This window comes from Bubalus bubalis, chromosome 6, assembly GCF_019923935.1.
Source record: "Bubalus bubalis isolate 160015118507 breed Murrah chromosome 6, NDDB_SH_1, whole genome shotgun sequence".
Classification (NCBI taxonomy): domain Eukaryota; kingdom Metazoa; phylum Chordata; class Mammalia; order Artiodactyla; family Bovidae; genus Bubalus; species Bubalus bubalis.
In genome coordinates, this window is record NC_059162.1 from 112,002,567 (window position 1) to 112,026,927 (window position 24,361).

At 49.8% G+C, this 24,361-nt stretch overlaps 1 long non-coding RNA gene across 1 annotated transcript; it reads left to right on the forward strand.

Moving 5' to 3' along the window:
• Positions 1-14,875: 14,875 nt before the first annotated feature.
• On the forward strand, positions 14,876-22,824 carry LOC112585732. Its single transcript, XR_003110278.2, has 2 exons — positions 14,876-15,046; positions 22,569-22,824. It is a non-coding gene; the product is annotated as an uncharacterized LOC112585732 (long non-coding RNA).
• The last annotated feature ends 1,537 nt before the right edge of the window (positions 22,825-24,361 follow it).

Consider the following 24,361-nt stretch of genomic DNA (forward strand, 5'->3'; position numbering starts at 1 on the left):
CAGGGTGTCCTGGAACCAGAGGGCCTGAAGCTATCCCCAAGCAGAGAGAGTTGACAAAGGGAAAGGAAGACCTTGGTGACCATCCAGGCCCCCAGCTGCAGTCCCCAGCGTGTTAGAATCAAGATCTGCCAAGACTGGAAAGATATTAGAAGCCAGCTTCCCAGGCTTTCTGCCTGAGACCACGTGAAACTCCAAGCTAGTCAAGCTCATGGGCAGGGAAAACAGAACCCCAGAAGGACCAGAGAGGGGCTGCAGGCTCAAGGTGTGCAGATGTGCTGGATGCTGGACCCTAGAAGCCCCAGGTGGGCTCAGCAACATTCAGATATTCAGCAGGTTTAGGTAGTCAGTGTAGGCAGCAGAGCCAACCAGCCCTCACCAGAAAGTGTTAGTAGCTCAGTCATGTCCGGCTCTTTATAACCCCATGGACTGGAGCTCACCAGGCTCCTCTGCCCACGGGATTCTCCAGGCAAGAACACTGGAGTAGATTGCCATGCCACTCCCTTCTCCAGGAGATCTTCCTGACCAGGGATCGAACCCAGGTCTCCTGGGTTGCAGACAGATTATTTACCACTGAGCCACCAGAGAAGACCTACCCAGGGCTACCAGTAAATTCTTGGCCAAGTTCATCCTCCTTAAGCCTTGGAATGCCTGGCCCTCCAGATAAATTAGCTGATTTCCCTTAAGCCTTGGAATGCCTGGGCCTTCAGACAAATTAGCTGGTTTCCCTGAAGTAGCTGGAGCAAATGGGAAAAGGTGGCTGGGGATAGAATATGCAGCCCTTGTTGGATGAGGCCAGGGCCCGCAGTCCTGACACGGCCCTGCCTTATTTGTGCCCAGCATGGCACTTGCTCAGGTTCAGCTTCTGAAGGCTGGACACAGCAGACAAGACACCTGGCAACAGGTCAATCAGGCCACTGCCTGTAAGGCTCACGCTCTTTAGGCCATGACAGGAAGCCAGGGCTTCCAGCGCTGTGTGCGCTACCAGAGGGGATGCCAAATCCAGCTCCTGCAGCTGCAAGGGGGCAGCTTGGCCGTGTCAGTGCTGATCACAGACAGCGTGTCCAGGTTCTGCAGCCCCAGTCCTCTCCTGCAGCTACGTTCACCTCCATATGGTCCAGACGCAGAGGCCCAGCTTGAGCCCCTGGAGGGCCCCAGGACTGGCCATCTGCAGCCAACAGTTGAATGACAGCTCTAACATCACTGGGACCAGGCTTCACCAGAGGAGGGGCCAAGCACTGGGTCTGGGAATATGTCAACCAGCTCCCCCACATTCTGAAGGCAACTCGACTTGACCCTCAGCCTCCATAGACTGGGAGGCAACCAGAACCCCATGTTCCCATCCAGGCAGGGGCCCAAGAAAAAGAGGTGCTGGAGGAAGCTTAGGTTGGCATCAGGGAGTAGGTAATCTGTATGGAGCCCTACGAAGAAGAGCTGTCCCAAGCCACCAAGTTCTCCTAGCAGAAGCTGAGGGGGATGTAGACTCAGGGCCAGGACCCTGAGCCCAGAGAAGTGGGAGAAGGCATTCAGGCCCAGAACAGAAGTGGAACTGGCAAGACAGCTCCTCCATGCTCTGGGGCACAACCTCCAGGGCCCATGGCAGGTTGGTCACCGAGGAGCGTGCAGCAAGGAGGGGCAGGCTGGAGTCCCACCGGGGCAGATCAGGAAGAAGCAGGAGATCAGAGGCAACTAGAAGCCTTCAGTCACCAGGCAGTCAGAAGTCATCCAGCCTGCGGTCCTAGGAAGGGACAAGAGGAGGCCAGGCAACGGCAAGTGCCACCGAGCTCAGCATCAAGCCTGGTCCACCAAGTAAACAGAATCAGAACCCTCCCATCTCTGCTCCCCTCCCTTTTCCAGAGAGGAACCCAGGCCCCATCCCCACCCCCTGCACACATACATACACAATACTCCTAACGCCCCACAGGATACACACCCTGCAGTCTACCCAGGAGGGCCTGGAAGCAAGGTCAGAGGGCCACAGTGCTTCCAAGCTGAAGAACTGCTGCAAGGGTGGAGCCAGACTCAGAGGTGCTTAGAGCCGAGGACCCAAGCGTCATGGAAAGACACCTCGTGGGAGGTGGGACCTAGGTCTCTCTTCCCTGCTGGGAGGAAGCAGGTAGTGTTTGTGAGGACAAGGCGCGGGGTCCGAGGTCCAGGGTCTTTCTCTGCTGTTGTCCTGGGCAGTGTACCCCTCGCCCCAGGCTTCAGTTTCCTTATCTGTAAGCCACGTTGTTTAGCAACTGATCCTTAGGCTCAGTCAAATGCAGTCATGTAACTATTTTCAATTAATTTTTCTCTTCTTTCCTTCATATTACCTAATAAATGTGTTGGGGTGGTCAATTTTACAATTTATTGCTCAGATTATAGAATGTTGAGACAAAATAGCGGTTATCAGAGGGGTGACCATCACCTACCCAGAGTGTGGACGTGCACCTAAATACAGTTCAGTCCAGTTCAGTTGCTCAGTCATGTCCGACTCTTTGCGACCCCATGAACCGCAGCACGCGAGGCCTCCCTGTCCATCACCAACTCCCGGAGTTTACCGAAACTCATGTCCATCGAAGTCAGTGATGCCATCCAACCATCTCATCTAAACACAGTTACTGATGAGAATTAGGCTAAATCCTTTGAAGATGATTGGAATACATTGCCAATTTATTTTTAAATGATTGGTTGTGTTATAGTGGAAGCTTTATTGGAAGCTTCATTTTGAAGTGTAAGTATTGGGAAAAAGAGTTATGTCAATGGACAAGCAAAGAGGCATTTATTATTCATCTTGCACCTGAATTCCATTCCTGGGCCTGTTTGGTGACCATGTCCACCTGGCCTTTAGTGCTCCTGCTTAGAGTCTGCCACCCTCGGATCCTGGTAGCCCTACTGAGAGCAGGGAACCCACTTTAACACAGCGTCCAATGACTATCCTCAGCCTAACAGAGAATAGCCATGACTGTGTTTTTCAAAAATGACAGTGTTTCCCTCACTCACGTATTTCTCATGGCTTCCCTGATTGCCTGCAATGCAGGAGACCCCAGTTCGATTCCTGGGTCAGGAAGATCTGATGGAGAGAGATAGGCTACCCATTCCAGTATTTTGGGGCTTCCCTGGTGGCTCAGCTGGTAAAGAATACACCTGCAATGCAGGAGACCTGGGTTTAATCCCTGGGTTGGGAAGATACCCTGGAGAAGAGAAAGGCTACCCCTACCCACTCCAGTATTCTGGCCTCAAACACTCTGGAACCATTTGAGAAAAACAGTTCATAAATGGGGAAAATATTGAACATGAAAATGTCTTCAATATTCCAATCTCCCTTCTCCAAACTCTATTTTATACCAACAAATTTATGACACCTTATCTTTGTTTAGTGGACACTCTTTGGTCCAAGACTCAGCCAACCAACCAAGCAAACAATTGGAACTCTTCTGGCTACTCAAAATAACCTCTTGAAACAAGGATCTCTGGTCAATGTATCCTTTCTCAGGGTCTATTTCCACATGTGTTCTTTAGACTTTGCCAACACAGATCAACAAAGCTTTACCCTTATTTGTCCCTCCTCTTGGGTGTGACTTTGTAATTGCCTTCCAAGTTCACTGCCTTCCAAGTTCAATGATGTAGTTACACATCTCCAGACTGCAGGAAAAGATGGCTTCCCATTGCATCATGTCTGACTGTGTTCCTCAGATCCTTTCCTCTCCTTCCCCTCCTCTGTTCCATGTCACAGGTAAACTGTTAAAAGTAAGTTACAGTTTCTGACTTCTGTGTGAGTAAGAGGTTGGAGGGCAGGAGAAAGGGAGAAGCTGGGATAATTTTCCCCCTCCTTCTTTGCTTTGATATCACCACCACCAGCAGCGGCAACTCTTCTGTGATTCCGACTCCAACAGACCTGCTATAGTTCTGGCTTCCCACTGTTTGACTTGGGGTGCTAGGGCCCAGGAAGACACCTCGTCCCCTAGTTCTGCCTCTGCAAGAGATGTGAGATTTTTCAATCACGGTCATTAAAAGTCCTTAGCTTTCAGGTGAACACTTGAGCTTAGTAATTAGTAAATGAGCTTGAAGTCTCTCTGCGCCTCATGCTGCTCTATAGAATGGCCATCAGCCTCTTAGAGCCTTGCTTTCAATAGGCACTTCATTTTATGTGACAGGAAGTTTTCATTTAGCTGACTGTTTCACCAGCGTTATGTCTGATTTGTCAGAGTTCCATTGCTTAAAGCTGCATTTTCAGACTTACCTGGTGGTCCACTGGTTGAGAATCTGCCTGCCAGTGCAGAGGACACGGGTTCGATCTCTGGTCTAGGAAAATTTCACATTGCAGCAGGGTAACTAAGCTCATGAGCTGCAAGTACTGAAGGCCCCACACTCAAGCACCTGTGCACTGCAGCCAGAGGGAGCCCACGCACAGCAATGAAGACCCAGCACTGCCAAAAATCAATTAACTGATTAATTTTTTAAAGCTGGATTTTCACTGCCCTTAATCCCAACAGGCCCAAATAATCAGTTCTTAGATTCCTCCTTTCCTGAGGGTCTGTTGTCTACACCCACTCCTTTTATACCCCTCTACACCAAGTCAGGCTTTAATTATATGCAATAGAAACTGACTTTAATTGATTAAAGCGGAAAAGACACTTAAGGAAAGGATTTGGTGTAGTTCATGGACTCTTTAGAAGGGAGCTTGAAAACCGGACTCAGGGCCACTCCCATTACCAAAAAGGCATTTTGCTCCATCCTTTTTAATGTCACTACCTTATGATTCCCTGGTGGCTCAGCTGGTAAAGAATCCACCTGCAATGTGGGAGACCTGGGTTTGATCCCTGGGTTGGGAAGATCCCCTGGAGAAGGGAAAGGCCACCCACTCCAGTATTCTGGCCTGGAATATTTCATGGACTGTATAGTCCGTGGGGTCGCAAAGAGTTCGACACGACTGAGTGACCTTCACTTTCACCTTATGATTTAAAATCGGATTTAGCTGATTGGTAATTCTAGTCCATGAGTCTACACTACAGTTCAAGGGAGGTTGAGATGCAAGCCACTGGTATTTTTTGTCTTGCTAGTGAGAAGCAGACCCTACCTCCCTGTGGATGAGTGAACTCTTTCCCCTAAGAAGAAGCATAGAGGGACTTCCCTGGTGGTCCAGTGGTTAAGAATTCACCTTCCAGTGCAGGGACACGGGTTCAATCCCTGGTCCGGGACTATTCCACATGACACAGGGCAACTAAGCCCATGCACCCCAACTACTGAGCCTGTGCTCTAGAGCCCATGCTCCCCCAAGCCACTGCAATGAGGAGCCTGTGTACCACAATGAAGAGAAGCCCCCAATCACTGCAACTAGAGAAGGCCCGCGTGCAGCAACGAAGACCCAGTGTCACCATGAATAAAGAAACATAAAGAGGCTTGGGTACTGGACAGCCAAAAACATAAGTATCCACTGCACTATGTCAGACATACTGAGTTCATGACACCTGTCTACAGCTGTGTGCTTCGGGAGAATGCTCCTTACCCACTCCTTCTTCCATGTAAAGAAACCCATCAGTAAAGACTCTTGGGTCTTTACCCCTCACACCTCCTGCAGGGAGAAAGTAGGACTTAAATTATTGGTGAGTTTGGGAGAGAACACCAGTGTGGAGCCCTGTGCCTTCCTCGTTCCCTTCCCTTTGAGGGCACACATTCACATCTACTTCATGCACCGAGTTCTGTAAGAACAGGCCTCAGTGCGGATAGGTGCATATTCCTTTCACTGTCTGTAAAGAAAGTGAAGTCGCTCAGTCATATCCGACTCTTTGCGACTCCATGGACTGTCACCTGCCGGGCTCCTCCATCCATGGGATTTTCCAGGCAAGAATACTGGAGTGGGTTGCCATTTCCAACCAGATGAATGAAACTAGTGTTTGCTCTGCACGTCTAAGACATAGTCTCCAACACCAGCTCTACAGGAGGAAAGACAAGAGTGTATTATTTGGCATACTTCTCAACTGATTCAAAAGTCAGGCATGGAAAGGAGGCCCCTCAACCCACTAACATTTTTTACTGTTTTGCATCCAAATGTAACACAGTCTCTACCCCTGGAGGGCTCTTGGTCTAGTGAGTGACAGAGACGAAACAGCTCACTATAACACATGACCCCTGGGTCCACGTCCAACCGTGTCACTCATTAGGACATATGGGCTGCCCAGGTGGGACTAGTGGTGAAGAACTCAGAGAACCCCGTTTGATCCCTGGGTCAGGAAGGTCCCCTGGAGGAGGAAATGGCAACCCACCTCAGTATTCCTGCCTGGAGAAGTCCATGGATGGAGGAGCCTGGCGGGCCACACTCCACGGTGTCTCAGTAGGACACAACTGAAGCGACTTAACAGGCACACACCTGACACTGAGAACTCAGAATTATAGACTGTATCCTTTTGTGGATTGCCCACCCGGCTTTTCCCTATTTAGAAAATGAGAGGGGGACTTCCCTGGAGGTCCAAGGTTAAGAATCCGCTTTCCAATTCAGAGGAGGGGGTTTGATCCCTGATCGGGGAACTAAAGATGCCACCCGCCGTGGGACAACGAAGCCTGCCCGCCACAACTAGAGAAGCCTGTAACGAAGACCCAGCGCAGCCGAAATAAAGTGAGATGGGTAACACTTGCAGTCAGGTGAAAAGGAGCTATTGTAACGGGACTGCTTCAGTTTTCCTCTGTTGCAGTAACCAGATAACTTGTTTAACCCTAATTCCCCAGGTGGTGGTTGGATCTGGGATTCCTGGCCCCAGTCTCTTATCCTAGTCATTTGGGAATCTCTGAGACTTACAAACCGACGGAGCTGGAGAGGCCCTCTGAGTTTATTCAGTCCAATATCTCCCTTTTCAGATGGCAAAACCGAGACCCAGAGAGAAGGGGGTTTTTCCAGGGCCATGCAGAGGGCAGGTGGCAGAGCCAGGAACATATCCAGGGTTACGGTCGAGCCGAGTGGGCATGGAGTGTTAGTGACGAGAAGCAGCTTTCACTCTGCATGGGAAGTGAAGTGAAGCTCTTGGAATCCAGAAGACCCCTCCCACCATCCTCTGCACCTCTCACACATTCAGGATGGGGATCTCACTACCCCTTCCCTGGGCTGGGATGTGAGGAGTTTATGGAAGGAGGCTGAAGTCAGACCAGTTCTCATCTTCTGGTCTGGCCAGAGCTGCCCAAGAAGTGCTCTAGGAAGAAAAGAGAACGGACAAACCAGCTTTGCAAGTAAACAAATGAAATGAATTAATGTGACCTGACATAGACTGGGATAGGATAGAATAGAACAGAACAAAATAAAATAGACGCTGTTGTTCTCATCAGGGGGCCATTTTCCGGAGGCACTTTCTTCTCTCTCTCTCCACTCACCCATCTCTCCTGCTCCCACGCTCAGCAGACCCTCTCCCCAACACTTTCCCTCCATCCTGTCTCCACCACTTCCTTTTCTGTCCTTCTGGAAGATGGACTTCTGACAAACTCAAACAATCAGCAAATATAATCTTTAATAAACAAACTTTTGATGATTATGTTACACAACCAGATTCAGGGAACATCATTAGAATTCTAACCAGAAAGAAGAAAGACTTGACCCACAGCTCCACCACCACCAAATCCAATGCCTTTGACTTGTTTGAGTTCACTCTGATTCTTGTTCCAACATTAAACAGATGACTACCATTTTTTACACCTTCCTCAAATAATATAAACCCAGAAGTATTTTATTTCCCAGAATCCCCCCCCTTTTTTTGACTACTCAGAATCCCTTCAAATAATAAAGGCTACTAACATCTGTTGAGAACGTACTATGTCCCAGACACTATGCCCTCTTCTCGTCCGAGTGACCCATGGTCTGTGCTTTCCCACCCCCGCCAACATTCTCCAGAGGAAGACCAGTGGGCCCTCCAAGTCCCCAGGGTGGTTTGGTTTCTTCCTCTTCAAAAGGTGAGACTGCCCTATTACTTCCCCATGTGGGTTTCCAGGGGACAGTTGGGGCTTGGCTGTGAGTTCCTTTGTTCTTCTTATTGCCTTTGTGGCTTTGGTGTTTCCACGTGTGATTCCCAGACGGGCTTGAGCGAAGGATGGCCTTGTTTCCTGTTATTCCAAACATCACAAGGACAGACAGGGGGTCTAAACAAGGGTCTCAAGATGAGGAGATATCTTCACTGATACACAGAACAAATGGGAATCTGGCCAGGGGCAGCTGGACAGAACTTTCAGAGGAGAGCTCCCTGTGGTCTTGCTGTGGCACCAGCCCTCCTGGGAGAGGGAAGGAAGCCAGGCTAAGAGTGGCCTGGGCTACTCCGTTGTCTTCGTGGAGGTTCTCTTTGTGTTCAGGAACAGAAATCAACTCAGACGGCCCCAGGCACAATTTGGGGGAGCAGGTGGGGCTATCTCATGGAACCCTAAACCAGCTGGGTCTGAGGAAGGCCTGAAGTCAGGAAGGGGAGCCATCAGAGACCTTTCAGAAGGTTCTCTCTCACCTCTACTTCAACTTTTCAAAACCTTTCTCCTAAACAGCTCTCTCTGTGTCTATGCTCTCATGACTAATGAGGCTGCCCCATCCCAAGGGAACTCCAGGCTGAACTAACCCAAAGGCCGGCTTTGGAGGGGGTGGAAGCTCCATCCCCCTGCTCTGGTTGACCCCCTCCCACTCTTTCCCACCGCCCACCCCATCTGCTGCAGGGCCCTTCCCAGTACTGGTGTGGATGCTTTCTGCACCCCTCCAACCCCTCCACCAGGATCCAAGGTGGAGTTCAGAGGGAGGAGAAGCCAGCATCTTCCTTCCCTGGGGACTTCTGAGCAATCCCGCTCCGTATGTTCCCTGTCTGTGTTGTGAGACTGCAGGATGCTCCTCGGGGATGAATGGGTCTCTCCACCATTCTAGAGAGGGATGCAAAAATGCTGTTTTGCTCGGGAGGAGCAGCAAAGCATGCCTCTGCTTCCTGCCCGAAGAGGGCTCGCAGGCTGGGCTGTAAGGAGCCATCTGGTCCCAGCTGCTCAGTGCCCCTTTCCTGCTGGCCTTCAGGTCTCGTTATTTAGACTGTCTCCTTTTTGGATAGTTTGTACAAGGCCTGTTAGACGTTCATTCTATTCCCTCATTCACACTACAGCTGTTCTGAGGGGGCACAGGGTACAGAGGCGAAGGACGCAGAGCACCTGCCCTTGGGAGACTCATGGTAGGTGGGATGGAAAAGCCCATGAAAAGAGGAATGACCCAGAGGTCCTCTTATTTCTCCCGCTGACAGGTCAATGTCCTTTCAACACACAAGCAACGATAAACTGAACCCTGTCTGCAGGATTTCTGGAAATCTGGTCTCTTACAGAGTTCCCTTTCCCAAGGATCTTGGAGAATTCTTACATATTCCACCAATTTGTATGGTTGTCACCAGCTCCACTGTCTGCTCCACTGGACCCCCAGTGTGGACTCCCAGTCCTGGGAGACATACCCTCCCCAGGCTCTTGTTTCTCATTCAAACTTGTCTAATGAGGGCTCATTCCCAGAGGCTGCCACACTCTCGTCTCCCCTCTGCACTCTCTCCCTGTGGGATTCCATCCATTCTCACCGTTTAAAATATCACTTATTTCCAGGGAGTTTACAAACCTACATCACCACTGCTGACTTCTGTCTCAAGCTCCAGACTTTCGTCTCCTATTGCCTACTTGTCATCTTCAACTAACTTATAAGCAGAGTACATCATGAGAAACACTGGGCTGGAATCAAGATTGGCGGGAGAAATATCAATAACCTCAGATATGCAGATGACACCACCCTTATGGCAGAAAGCAAAGAACTAAAGAGCCTCTTGATGAAAGTGAAAGAGGAGAGAGTGAAAAAGTTGGCTTAAAACTCAACATTCAGAAAACTAAGATCATGGCATCTGGCCCCATCACTTCATGGCAAATAGATGAGGAAACAGTGACAGACTTTGTGTTTTGGGGCTCCAAAATCACTACAGATGGTGACTGAAACCATGAAATTAAAAGATGCTTGTTCCTTGGAAGGAAAGTTATGACCAACCTAGATAGCATATTAAAAAGCAGAGACTTACTTTGTCAACAAAGGTCTGTCTAGTCAAAGCTATGGTTTTTCCAGTAGTCATGTATGGATGTGAGAGTTGAACCATAAAGAAGGCTGAGCACTGAAGCATTGATGCTTTTGAACTGTGGTGTTGGAGAAGACTCTTGAGAGTCCCTTGGACTGCAAGGAGATCCAACCACTCCATCCTAAAGGAAATCAGTCCTGACTATGCATTGGAAGGGCTGATGTTGAAGCTGAAACTCCAGTGCTTTGGCCAGCTGATATGAACAGCTGACTCATTGGAAAAGACCCTGATGCTGGGAAAGATTGAAGGCGGGAGGAGAAGGGGACAACAGAGAATGAGATGGTTGGATGGTGTCACCGACTCATTGGACACGAGTTTGAGTAAGCTCTGGGAGCTGGTGATGGACAGGGAAGACTGGCGTGCTGCAGTCCATGGGGTTGCAAAGAGTTGGACACAACTGAGCAACTGAACTGAACTGAACTAACTGTTTACATCTGCAAAAGCTCTATTTCCAAACCAGGTCACATTCTGAGGCCCTGGGAGTTAGGACATCAACACTTCTGGGGAACACAATCCAACCCTCAATAGAAAGTGACTCACCCCAAATCACCCAGAGGTACAGGCAGAATCCCAAGGCCTGAGTTCTGAATCACGGCCAGAGCAGCCTGTCATCCAAAGAGCCTGGCTTCCACCTCTCCTGAGATTTCAATATGTCAGCAGCTGGCTTTTGCCCACTTCTGTGTCCAGCCGGCCATGTTTGGCCAGCAGAACCAGCGTAGTTGTGGGTCCCACCCTCATGTCCTGGGACACTGCCCTCAAAGGTGGCCTGGTCAGTTCTGGGTTAGTCATCCCCCACCCCCCCAGCTGCCTTTTTGTCCACCCCCTGGCGGGGCCAGAAGGTCAGGGTGGTTTGGGGTGAGGGGAGGGGCAAGCACATCCATGGCCTGGAGGGGCCTGACAGGGGAGGCATGGAAGGTTCTAGCCCAGGGTGGCAAGTGCCTGGGTCTCTCCTCACCATTTCCAGAGGCCCACGGTCCCCCTCTCGTCCTCCTCCGAATACAAGAGAGGGCCCAGTGCCAGCAGGGAGGCTGTGGGGCTGGCCCAGCTCACCAGAGCCCACAGGGGCCTCCGACCCCGAGCCTGCTGGGGCTTTCCCGAGGTCGACTGAAAGGTCCAAAGTTGTCTCCCTCCCCTTCTGGAGGTGGGAGGCTGGGGCTGAGACTTTGCTCCTACCTGTGGGAGGGGTTAGGTGGAGCCACTGTGGCCTCAGAGGGCACCCCGGGCAGGAGGGTCAGCAGACAAGGCCGGCCCACCTCGCAGGCAGGAGCCTGGGGCCTGGAGGAGAGCCGGGGAAGCAGGGGCCACAGACGTCAGTAACAGCCCCTCCTCATCCCACACCCTGGACAGAGAACCTGCCCCCAGCCCCAGAAAGACCAGGAGGAAAAAAGGAAAGACAGGGGAGCAGGAGGTGAGGGGGAGACCCTAGCTCTGCCACCTGCTGGTTCAGAGATAACCGTGGAAAGTGCTGGTTCCTACCGACCCCCAACCCTGCCTTGCTCCGCTGACCCGCACTCCAAGGGAGACCCGCACTCAGAGTGAACGTGGGCCCAAGCAAAAGGGGGTGGCAGACCAGGCCCCACCTCGCTACAGTGAAAGGCAGCTGATGGGGAAGAGCCCACAGGGGCCGGGGAACCTAGAGATCCTGGACGGCTTCGGACAGATTGAAGCTGATGTGCCGGTCCCTGGGCCCAGAAGAGGCGCCAACCCTCTTGTCTTCATCTGTTTAGCAAATACAGAGAGTCAGGCTCTGGCCTAGGTGCTAGGACCATCTGGGACTGCGGTGGGTGGGCCAGAAGAAACACACCCGCCCACGACACCGGTGCACACACGTGTGCACACACAGGTTAGACCAAAGCACCCTCAGACCCAGGAAGAAGCTGAGGTTGTTCCAGTGTCCTCCTCCATCAGTGGGGGGAAGGCGGTCTGTGGGAGGGCTTCCCCGTATTTTAGAGGAGCAGGGTTTTTTCTTTTATTTTAATAAGGGAAACAGATCTGAGAGGTACAGGCTGTATTTCCTGTTCTCACCATCTACCCCTCCTGCCCTGCAGGCTGTGGGAGAGAGGGACCTGGGCTCTCGCCACCAGGGGGCGCACCGGAGCTGCAGCCTTCTGGTCCTTCAACTCAAAACTTGCAGACTCCAAGAGTTGACTCCCTGCCACGCCCCCCCCACCCCCACGGCCCCATATCATGCCAAGGTTTTGTGGAGAACTCAGAAATTCTTGACTGCGCTTTTTGAGGCAAAACTGCCCACAGTTGCCCTCAGGCGATGGTCTATGTGACCTCCTGGGTGAGTCTACACACACTCCAGTTTATCCACTTTCCCTACCCATCTCCCATGTCCCAGACCTACAGCACCAAGCAGATCAATTTGCAGCTGAGCCAGGAAGACGGTCAGACCATCGAGTGAATTTTCATCGACCCCGAGGCCTTCACAGGTAATTCTATCCAAGGCCCCTCCTGGACCTGGCTGTGGGGGCGGGGCCAGACCAAGACCACGCCCCCTCCCGTGTCACTCAAGGTGGAAACGCCTGTAAACCATATGTCAATATTTATATCACTCATTCGTGTCCCACTGTTTGCGACCCCATGGACTGTAGTCCAGCAGGCTCCTCTGTCCATGGGGATTCTCCAGGCAAGAATCCTGGTGTGGGTTGTCCTGCTCTCCTCCAGGGGATCTTCCCAACCCAGGGACCGAACCCAGGTGGATTCTTTACCATCTGACCCACCAGGGAAGCCAACAGTAACAGTAAACCATAAAATGCATGTAATTTAAAGGCCCAGGAAAGCTGATCTTCCTCATTGATAATGACTCCGGTTTTGGCAAGAGGGGCATCGAGCATCCATCTCTGCAGAGTGGTGCTCCTGTGGGTACAGGCTGGCTGCCCTGCAGCTGGGTCCCATGGGCTGCCCGCCCCCAGTCCCTGTGCCCACCCCAGCCTGCTGCCTGCAGAAAACGGGGAGTGAGCGATACCATCTTCCTCATGGCCCACTACAACCGAGTGTCCACCCTGCCATTTCCTGGGGACTCTCTGCTCCTATCTGCCCTCCTCTGACTGAGCTGAAGGATCGCTGCTAGCCACGTGGAGTCTTATCAGCTGTATTCTGATGCTGAGGTCAAGAGTACATGCTTTGGGAAACACCCTCGGGGGCTATGTGAGGAAAGCTGGGGAAGTAAAGAGACAGAGCTGGAACCCGGGAGTGGTCGGGGGTGGCATGTGGGCAGAGAGCGCTAGTGGAATCAGCATGCACGAGGCACTGGCTTGCTCGTCCTGGCACTCTCCTGACTTCAGCAAAGTGTTGTCAACCCCCATCACTTCTGAAGCCCTAAGGACTCTGTTTCTTCTGTCCCCAGCTAGACAAGGCCCTAGCCCTCCAGGCCTGGGCCTCCCTTCCCTTTTACAAGTTCCCTGCAGCCTCTTGAAGGAGGGGAGTCAAGAGAGAAGTGAAGAGTGGCAGCCAATGCTCTCGAAAGACGGGCGGCAGTCCACTCCAACTGGCATCTGCCTGCTTTCTGGGGGCTGTAGGCACCATTCTATGAGTTTTACTCTCTTTTTTTCATTGTCAAGAGCTCCTCATAACATCACGGATAAGCAAGAGTCACTATTTCCCTATGTATAGCTTGGGCAAATTGGGGCCTAGAGTAAGAGGGGCTTGCCAGAACAATGATGGATAAATAAGGTTTGGAGTTCAGAAGTCCCAACTCTGACCCAATCTTAGACATTCTAAGAAAGTTCTATGGCTTGGAAAATGACACCTCTTCCTTCTCTTCTCAAAGGCCAGGGAATTTGCACTGGTTTCAAGGGATGGTTAAGACAAAGAAGAGGAAGGGCGCGAAGTAGGGAAGCTGAGGGGAGACCCTGACCAGCCTCTCTGGTCCCAGTTAGGAAACAAGGTGGCTAGCTGGTCTTTGGGGCAGAGGGGTGGGGGAGGTTTCGGTAAGGCCATGCTTTGAGAGTATGGCTGGAGCCTGAGCCCTGAGTTCTTCTGGTAACAAGGCACTTTGGCGACAAGACACAAGCACATTTGTGCTTCCTGAACCTGTGTCTTCATCTGTTATGGGCACAGATATCGGTTCCTATCTACCTTCATCACAGGATCAAAGGTGCCAGTGAAGATTTAAATTATGTTACAGTGTCACACAAACACCTGACAACGGGACATTGTTGTGGGGGGAAGAGACCCCGGAAATAGCCAGGGTTGCTGGCTTTCGGGATCACTCATCAGCAGGTTCATTGCATTTACTCCAGAGCGTGTGTGCGCGCTGCACGCACTGCTGTGCATTTGGAGCAGCAGGTAATACGATGATGGAGGGACCACCGCTGATTCCTGTAACAGTCTACAAGTTCAGCCAACTGGGGTGAGTGCCTCACCTTCTCTGACTGCCTCCGAAGGTGGAGAGGAGCTCTGCAGCTCCTGGCAGAAGTAAGCAAAGATAAACAATCGCTACCATTTCTTGAAGGCTACTTTGTCTAGAGCCTGACACCGATTATCTCGATCAATCCCCAAGGCAACGTGAAGATACGGGTTCTACAGCATAGGATGGTCAGTACCAAGGAAACAGCGTCAGAGAGGTTAGGAGAAAGTCCAGGATTGCGCAGGCCCACCGTGGGTGGAGTCGGGATTTCTAACAAGATCCTGCTCCCTCAACGACTCGGAGCGGCCCTTCTCGGAGCTAGCCTCGGGAAACGGACAGGAAGCACTTGGCTAAGCCGGGCGGGAGGCAGGCAGGAACAAGGACCGGGGCAGGAACAGAGACCCGTTCTCACGCCGCGAAGCCGCCAAACCTGAGCGCCTTCGCGCAGGAAGAAGGCGTCCCGGGATATCCGCCCCCTACCCGCCCAACGCGCCAACGTTCCGCTGTGCTCTGAGAAACCGGAAGTGGTCGGACCCAAGGCGGAGGGACCTGGTGGAGCGAAGCCACTCCGTGAGGCGGTGACGATGTTAGCAGAGAGGGTGAATAAGTTGGACGTGTGAGTGGTGCGTGGCCGCCCGCCGGGCCCCTTCCCCCAATCTGTTCTCTGCGCCCACCCCCTCCCGCAGTGCGGGCGGCGCAAACTGAGGCACAGGCCACGCTCTCTGACTCGGGCAGCGGGCTGGGCGGCCAGCGGGGATGAGGGGCTTAGGGACGAGGGTTGCGGGGGTCTCGGGGACTCCAGGGTCGCACGGACCCAGGGCGAAGTGCGGTGTCCGGGGGTCAGGAGGTGGCCGTGCGGCCCGGAAGAAGGTTTTCGGACGCCCCGCCCGGGTGCGGGTTACCCGCCGCGTGGAGTGGCGGAGACCTCGGCGATTTGGGTGTTTTCCGCAGCCTGGCCGCCCTGCCACTGAATCCAGTTTTTTTTCACACACCCCTCTGGCTTAGGCAGGTCACCTCTCCTCTGAGTCTCTTTTCTCATTTGCAAAGTAGGGACCGTAACAGAGCCCAAGTCCGAGAGTTGCGAGGATGCAGTGAGGTAATGTGGCTGCCGCGTTTAGCCCAGCGGCTGCGCTGTTAGGAAAATTTCCTCATCTTCTGAGTATCCTTCCCCTCCTTTCCCCCTCTTCCAACATTCTCTCCCAGATCTCAGTTTCTTGCCCAACGGGTGAATCTTATCTATTGTTTGAGTCCTAGTTCCAGCATCAGTTTGCAGGTGCAAAGCATAGTATTTTTGCACATTTCCCTCCAGCGATTCTATCTGGAGGTTGATTTTTGTTCTTGGCTCTCTTCTAGTAGTCTAGCAGTAAATCTATCTTCTTTTCCGAAGACCTAGACTTCCAGTCTCAGACCCACCAGTTACCAGTTATTTGACAGCAGAAAATTTACCCAGTCTCTAAGGTTAACCCAAACCGAATTAGTCATTAGTGTGTTGCTGCTGCACTGGGTGTGGTAAGGATGAAATCACATTCACCAATGCTTAAAGGTACTTTGTAAATTGTTAAATAGTGAGATATACATGTAAAATGGAATTACTTTTAGTTTAGTTTGTGACCCACTGGTGCTGAGGAGAACTTGGCGTTTTTCCAGGTCAGTGAGTGCTGGTGTGCAAATTCAGAGATCCTGGATTCCAGCACTCTTGGCAGCTCTTCAGGAATGTTTCCGGATTGCTGAGAGGGCTCTACTGCTTGAAAAAGGTCTTTGGGAGTTTGCTTCTGTGGCCCACTGTGTAGCTGAGCTCATCCCTATACTCACTACCACCGCCCCACCCCCCACCATGAGGGACTTTTTTGGTGGCTCACTGGTAAAGAATCCACCTGCCAGTGCAGGAGACGCAGGTTTGATCCCTGGGTCAGGGAGATCCCCTGGAGAAGGAACTGGCCACCCACTCCAGTATTCTTGCCTGGTAAATCCCATGGACAGAGGAGCCTAGCAGGCTATAGTCCAGGGGGTTGCAAGAGTTGGACACAACTTAGTGACTGAACAACAAAAACCCCATCCTAAGCCCTGCAACTCTTAGCTCCAGATCAAAGTCCTGCCTCAGTGGAGCTTTCTGCCAACCCTATACTCCTTTCTCCACCAAACCAAAGAAATCAAAATTTCATCTTAAGATACTTCATGGGTCATCTGCCCCAGTCCTACCCAAATCATTTCTTATTTCTTGGTCTGCAGCAAGCTAATTTGAGAATGGCAGGAATGGCTTCCATAGGCACTTTGCTGCTTTTCACATATTAACTGATTCAAACAACCCTGTAAGGGGGATCTTGTTACTTTGTTTTACAAATAAGGAAAATGAGACTCTCTGAGATGAAATAAGTTGCCCACAACAGGAAGGGCCACATATGGTGAGATTCATACCCAGGTTGTTTAATGTTGGTTCAAGCACATCTTGACAAAAATTAACCCGGATTCTTTTTTTTTTTTTTTGGCTGTGCCTTGTGGCTCGTGGGGTCTTAGTTCCCTGACCAGAGTTTGAACTCAAGCCCCCTACATTGAAAGTGTGAGATCTTAACCACTGGACCATCTGGGAAGTCCCTAACCTGGGTCATTTTCAATTAGTTCCAATTATTAACTATTCATTATACTGAGCCAGATTTTTTTAAACATCTGTCTTCTAGCTATTCACGAGAAAAAGTAAACTTTCCTTAGAAATTAGCAATTGAAGAAAGCACTCCAGCCCTTAGGGTTTTGTTTTTTTTTTTAATGCAAAAATGTGCAGTTTTTAGACTACAGGTTTCTTGTTTGGTCTCTATACTCTTCACCACGTGGCTCCTAAGGACATGTGGACATGTTTTGGTTTGCCAGAGTCCTACAAATCCAGTACCTGGACTTGTCTAGTCTAATCTGATGGGTTCAGATTACAGAGGAGTGCTAGTCTCCTTTTCTGTGTGGCCTTATTTAACCTAACCCCCACACACACCCCCTCCTTCCCCCGCTTCCCTCCACCATCAAGTCAGTGGGTATCATTGCTATGGATCCTATTCATATGTAAAACAGTTAAGATGCTTTCTAAGTACTGCACCCCCTACTGGATTGAACTTGGTTTTCAAATCCAGATGCCAGATATTATTTTGCCCTTGTTCTCCTTTTGTTAGCTTTGGCCCATTCTTACCTAATATCTGAACCACTTCTTTGGCATTTATTATTCTGCCTTGTATTACCTTGATTTTAGAAATCCATGTGTTAAACATGTTTGTTTTCCGCCTGCATTTCCTGATACTGGACATGTGAAGGTGGATTAGCCCAATTTCCTACCTGCAATGAATTGTCCAGTCAGAGTATGAGGACATACCTGGGCAGAAGCTTGGTGAGCTGATCAGGCGCCACTCAGCATGGATAGCCTCAGATGCTCATTGCCTGCCTGAGTCTAAGGAGCAATGATATTTCCACCTGGATAGTATCTTTGCTCAAATCCAGCATCCAGCTGGGAAGAGTAGCCTCTGAAGATAGGATGCAAATGACTTGCCTTAAGTGTTGTCCTGGAGAGCAGAGAGATTGCTTAGCTCTACGCTCAAGAAATAACAGCATTAGATGAAGGTCCGTTAGGGTTTCTAGTTACTGTTTTAGAAGGGAGTCGGGAGCTGGGGACCAGGGGTCACAATAGCATTGTTTCTTCTCTGACATAATTATTGTTGTTATTATTTTTCTGTTTCCCAGTAGTGGTTAGCAGCAAAAGCACTAAAAAGAAAGGAACTTACATGCTTTGCTTGGAGCTAGCAAAATGTGAGGGGCTAGAGCAACTGTGCCCTTTTCAACCAAGGTTGAAGGGAAAGGTCCCCAGATGGTATAGCGGGAAGTTGAGGGCTGAGAAGAGAGAAATGGTTTGAGTCCCTGGGGGTATGCCCTAAAGAAGAGAATTAGGAGCTGTCTTGGCCCTGCTGCTGCTACTGCTGCCAAGTCACTTCCGTCGTGTCCAACTCTGTGCGACCCCATAGACGGCAGCCCACCAGGCTCCCCCGTCCCTGGGATTCTCCAGGCAAGAACACTGGAGTGGCTTGCCATTTTATTCTCCAATGCATAAAAGTGAAAAGGGAAAGTGAAGTCACTCAGTCGTGTCCAACTCTTCGCGACCCCATGGACTATAGCCTACCAGGCTCCTCTGTCCATGGGAGTTTCCAGGCAAGAGTACTGGAGTGGGGTGCCGTTGCCTTCTCTGGTCTTGGCCCTAAGCAGTAAAAAAAGAAGAAAAAAAGACTAGTGAACTATTTGTAATCAGGAGACAAAAAAACTGACAGAATAGGACAAGTGCAAACATTGATGTGGGGATGTTTAGGCAACGGGGTCCTAACTCAGCCTAGAGAGAGATCAGGGAATATTTTCAAGAGAAAGCGCCCCTTAGTCTGGGTCCTAAAGGACAAGTTAAGTAGGGGAAGAGGAGCTCCTTGAGAGCCCAGGTGATGAGTGGTGAGGCTGGGGACTGCAGGTGGGCTGGTACCACTGGACGAAAAGGAGGGAGAGGACTGTGTCGGGTATTCCATAGTATCTGATACACACCGTGTGCTTGTGAATGCTGTGGGACTTGGATGCAAGGACAGGTCCCTCTTCAAAAGGAAACCCTACAGACTCAAATTTCATAACGGGGAAGGAGTTACTGTAAGCACCATTAGGTCTCCCAGGCATCCAGGGACACCAAAGAGAAGGCAGCATCACGAAAAACCCCATTCTCCTCTCCACTCTGCTCATCTGCTCCATCCCCTTTGCCCCTCCTGGCCTTCTCTGCTTTTGCTTATTGTCTTTATTCCCTCATGGCTTTTCTTACATGCGACTCATATGACTGACTGCCCCAGCTCCTGAATCTTGTAAGATCTTTCACAGCCTGGTTGAGAAGCTGAGGGAGGCACCGAGGCACAGGTTGTTGGCCAGGCTGGGCTACCAGTGTCCTTCACCGTCCTGCCTTGGTCAGGGAGGGGCTGGGGCTGGGTGTGGCGCAGTGCATGACCTCTGGAGTGTATCCTGCAGCCAGGGCTGTGAAATGGGCAGAGCGGGCACCCCAGCACACATGCAGTTTGTCCACTCGAAGGTTTGAATTAAGATACGTATTTTTTTTAGACATATTGCTAATTTCCTCTTAATAGACTACAGTGTAGTGTCAACATAACTTTTAAATGCACTGAGAAACCAAACAATCTGTGTGACTCCATTTCTTGTGATACTTGCTTTATTGCTGTGATGTGGAATCAAACCCACAATAGCTCCGAGGTATTCCTATGTCTGAATTACAGTTTGACCACTTCTAGTACCTGTCCTGAGAATTGCCAAATTCCGTGTGACTGGGTAGGGCCAGGAAAGTGATTTCAGAAAAGATCCGTAAGTTGATGGTCCAGCTCTAAACTAAACAGCATTCTTACTATCTTTGTGAATTCACCTTCCATTTATCTTTTTGTCTATATCAGTGAATTTTAGATTCACTGAGAGCCTTAGTATTTTGTTTTGGAGGGTGACAGTATATGCTCAGAGACAGATTTTCTTTGCCAGTAGTTTATTTAACACAGGTCCACTGTGGTAGTTACAGTAATTTCGTAAGCCAGTAGCATTTGATGTCTCTTTTTAGCTAGTAAAGAAATAACGTAACATACTCCAAACCAGTGATAGATCATTCACAGTATTGTTCCAGGCATAGGGAGATGAAAGGAATAAAGTCCAAATTTAGTTCCAGGCGTACCTTTACATGAATTGGCACTGGGTGAGAGGGCTTTGCCAATCAGGAACTGAAGTCCAGCTGCCAGCTCAAAAATAAAAGTCAGCTGTTGCTAGAAAACTCCAGCACTAGTGGATGGGCAGGCTGATCTTTGCAGGTCCCCTAAACATTTTGCCACGACTGCTCAAGGAGTCAGCTTTACCACAGCAGAGCGAATATCCCTTCTCTTCAGAGACTGCTGCAGGGTTTAACACCACTGCCCACCAAAGAGTCGCCTGGTCACTGCAGGAGCGAGAGGCTCAAGATCTTCAGAGAGCAAGATCAGCAAAAGACAGCTTTGTTCAGTTGGAAACTCGGATATTCCTCACACTACACTCAGTATATGTGGTCTAAATGTCCTCACCATGCTTCCTTCTTTATCTGTTTTTATTGATGAGCCCCCAGCAGGAGCCACTCGGCTAACTCAGCAGCTAGTGTTTATGAATGACTACACATACTATCCTGATACACTTCATTCATTCAAGCTGGATATAGGAAAGGCAGAGGAACCAGAGATCAAATTGACAACATCTGTTGGATCATCAAAAAAGCGAGAGAATTCCAGAAAAACATTTACTTCTGCTTTATTGACTACACTAAAGCCTTTGACTTGTGATCACAACAAACCATGGAAAATTATTCAAGAGATGGGAATACCAGGCCACCTTACCTGCCTCCTGAGAAACCTGTATGCAGGTCAAGAAGCAACAATTAGAACCGGACATGGAACAACAGACTGGTTCCAAATAGGGAAAGGAGTACGTCGAGGCTGTGTATTGTCACCCTGCTTATTTGATTTCTATGCAGAGTACATCCTGCGAAATGCTGGGCTGGAAGAAGCACAAGCTGGAGTCAAAGATTGCCGGGAGAAATATCAATAACCTCATATATACCTCATATATGTCATAAGATGACACCACCCTTATGGAAGAAAGCAAAAAACTAAAGAGCATCTTGATGAAAGTGAAAGAGGAGAGTGTAAAAGCTGGTTTAAAATTCAACATTAAATAAACGAAGATTATGGCATTCAGTGTCATGGCAGAGACATGGGGAACAATGGAAACAGTGACAGACTTTATTTTCTTGGGCTCCAAAATCACTGCAGATAGTGATGTAGCCATGAAATTAAAAGATGTTTGCTGCTTGGAAGAAAAGTTATGACCAACCTAGACAGCATATTAAAAAGGAGAGACCTAAAAAAAAAAAAAAAAAAAAGGAGAGACCTTACTTTGCCAACAAAGGTCCGTCTAGTCAAGGCTATGGTTTTTCCAGTAGTCATGTATGGATGTGAGAGTTGGACTGTGAAGAAAGCTGAGCGCCGAAGAATTGATGCTTTTGAACTGTGGTGTTGGAAAAGACTCTTGAGTGTCCCTTGGGCTGCAAAGAGATCCAACCAGTCAATCCTGAAGGAAATCAATCCTGAATATTCACTGGAAGGACTGATGCTGAAGTTGAACCTCCAAAACTTTGGCCACCTGATGCGAAGAACTGACTCATTGGAAAAGACCCTGATGCTGGGAAAGATTGAAGGCAGGAAGAGAAGGGGACGACAGAGGATGAGATGGTTGGATGGCATCACCAAGTTGATGCACATGAGTTTAAGTAAGCTCTGGGAGTTGGTGATGGACAGGGAATCCTGGCATGCTGCAGTCCATGGGGTTGTAAAGAGCTGGACATGACTGAGCAACTGAACTGAACTGACATATCATTCTTATCTCAAAACAATATCTTCACTTAAGTCAGTGAGTTTGAAGTCGTAGCAAACCAGAACCCAACACTGAGGGTAGTTTCACTGCTCCTGAAAGGGTAGCCCCTGATGTACTTTTGACTAAACTTATAAGGCAAGAAGACATTTCTTCCGTCCTTTCATTTTTTTTTTTTTTTCATTTAACATCAATCCAGCAACTTGTCATTGTTGCTGAGGATACAAAGGTTAATAAGACACCAGTCTAGGGCCCCCTCTATGTAGTAGAAGAAACAGGTGTGGGAGGAATGGTGCCTTAGGCTGAGGGGTGGTGTTTGCACGTAGCACAGATGTGGGAATCTGGGTTGCTCTGAGAGGTGGGGAGAGGGAAAGAGGATGCCAGTTAACAGGAGTTGTAGAGGATCTTAGGTTTCCTTGTATTATATCCCGTGTGGTGGGTAGGGAAGGGCACAGTGGAGAGTTCTAAGCTTGGAAATTAAATGATTAGCATAGCAGTGGGAAACAGGCAGGAAAGATGGTTAGAAGTGACAGGATAGAAAGGGAAGTTTCTCAAGTTCATTTGAAATGCCAAAACAGTTCTATAATCCAGACATTCTCATTATTGACTATTTTTTGGCATAGAAAACAGTCCCTTACCCTGTTTACCTCTTGCTTCTTTGTGTATTGAATGCTCTCTTTTCTCCCATTTTTTTCTCTCAGGGACAATTCACGCTTTCGAAATACAGAAATCACCTTGTGAGAGTACACAAGCTGGCAGTAATCCTTTCCTGTATGTGCGTGTTTGTCCGAAGCAGATGGGAGGTCTCCGGCTGGCCCCTCCGTCTGCTCAGCGAAGGGATGTCCCCAAGCTGCGTGCTCCCCTTTTGCACTCATTCCTGAAGGACAGATTCCTCTAGACACCCTCCAGCGTCGCTGACTTTATAAAGCGGAATAAACGGAACACGTGACTTTGTAATAGACAGACCTTTTTTTTAACAGGGTTCTGTGGGGGGAGTTCAGCCTTTGGTCTTGCTGTGTGCTGTCCAGGTGCCTCCCGGGCACTCTGTCATGCTCACCTCTGCTGTACAAAGGGCGTCGTGTACAAATACACGTGTACACCACGTGTATAAGCCAGAGCTTGGACTGAGAGTGAGCAGTATTATGAATGCCTGTGCATCCAGGAAAAGCATTTTGTTGGAGAGTCCCGGAATAGCTATAAACACTCTCTTCTAGATCTGCCATTAAATTATTGGGACGTTTTGTTTATTTCACACCCCTTGTCCCCCAAGAACACCCTTTCGGAACGTGCGTTACTGATTGTGTAGTCTCCTGCCTTACGTCTTCCAGCCTTCCCTCCTGTGGGACTCTTTCCTTTTAGGCACTGCTGCACTTAGAATTGTAACCATTAGGCCACCCAGGTCTCACTGAGGCAGCTTAGAAGGTATGATTGTAAATTAAACTGCACCAAACTGCAGTTTGATGAGGAGCGAGGTTATACTGGAGGTTCCAAGGGCAGGATTTGGAGCTGAGGGCTATTTCTGACCCAGGTTCCCAGACGGGTAGGACCTGTTGTGTCCAGCCTGTTGCTGTGGGTTCTTGCATCCCCCTCGTGGAGGAGGGGAAGCAGAAGTTGGCTGCTGCCAGGTGTTAACATGGTCAGTTCTATGATCTCGAAACTGGGACATCTGGAGAAAAGATGACCATGATGGACAGCTTTCTTTGCATGACTCTCCCTGTCTGCAGTGGTGGGGAAACCTGCTGTCAGTCCTCATCACCTGGTAAAGTGTCAGCTGGTGTGTGCTGATCCAGGAAGCCCATCGCAGACCTTGTGGGCTGCTGCAGACAGGCTCTGAAAATGACCAGGCACATGCCAGAGAAGCCGGGTGATCTGACTCCAGAAGGACTGAAGTCAGGGAGTCAAGGAGCACCCAGGGTTGGAATAACTACCGAGGACCAGTCCTCAGCAGCCTCCAAGGAGCACCATCTTACTTGGCTCTTGTGAGCACAGATTGCAGTACCTTAAATTAAGGCCTCCCCTAAAACCTGTACTTGCAGGCCGGGGGCCTTGGCCACCTGGTCTCAGAGAAATCATTGGAGAGTAACAGGCATTTCCTTCTGGTATTGATATTACTCTTCCTACTTTCCAGCTTCTGAACACTCTCTCATTACCACTGACTTGGGGTGCTTATTCTCAAGAACAGAGGCATATAGGGGCCAAAAGGGAGGTGCTTCCATTGCAGGTGAAGTTAGAGAAGGTCTAGCAGCGGTTTAAACTCCAGGAGTATGAAGAATAAACTCTAGAGCCCAGACAGTTGTGAAGGGCTCAGACAAATACAGGAGCGGCGTTGGCCCAAGCAGGGGACAGGCTGCCTCCTGAGTTTAGATCCCAGGGAGGTCTTCACTTCTGTCTAAACTCAGATTTGCCATGAAAATTCCAAAGAGAGCAGACGTTTGGATTTGCCCTCTGGGCGTCTACCTGACTGTCAGCGTGTGCGTGCGGGTGCATATGTGTG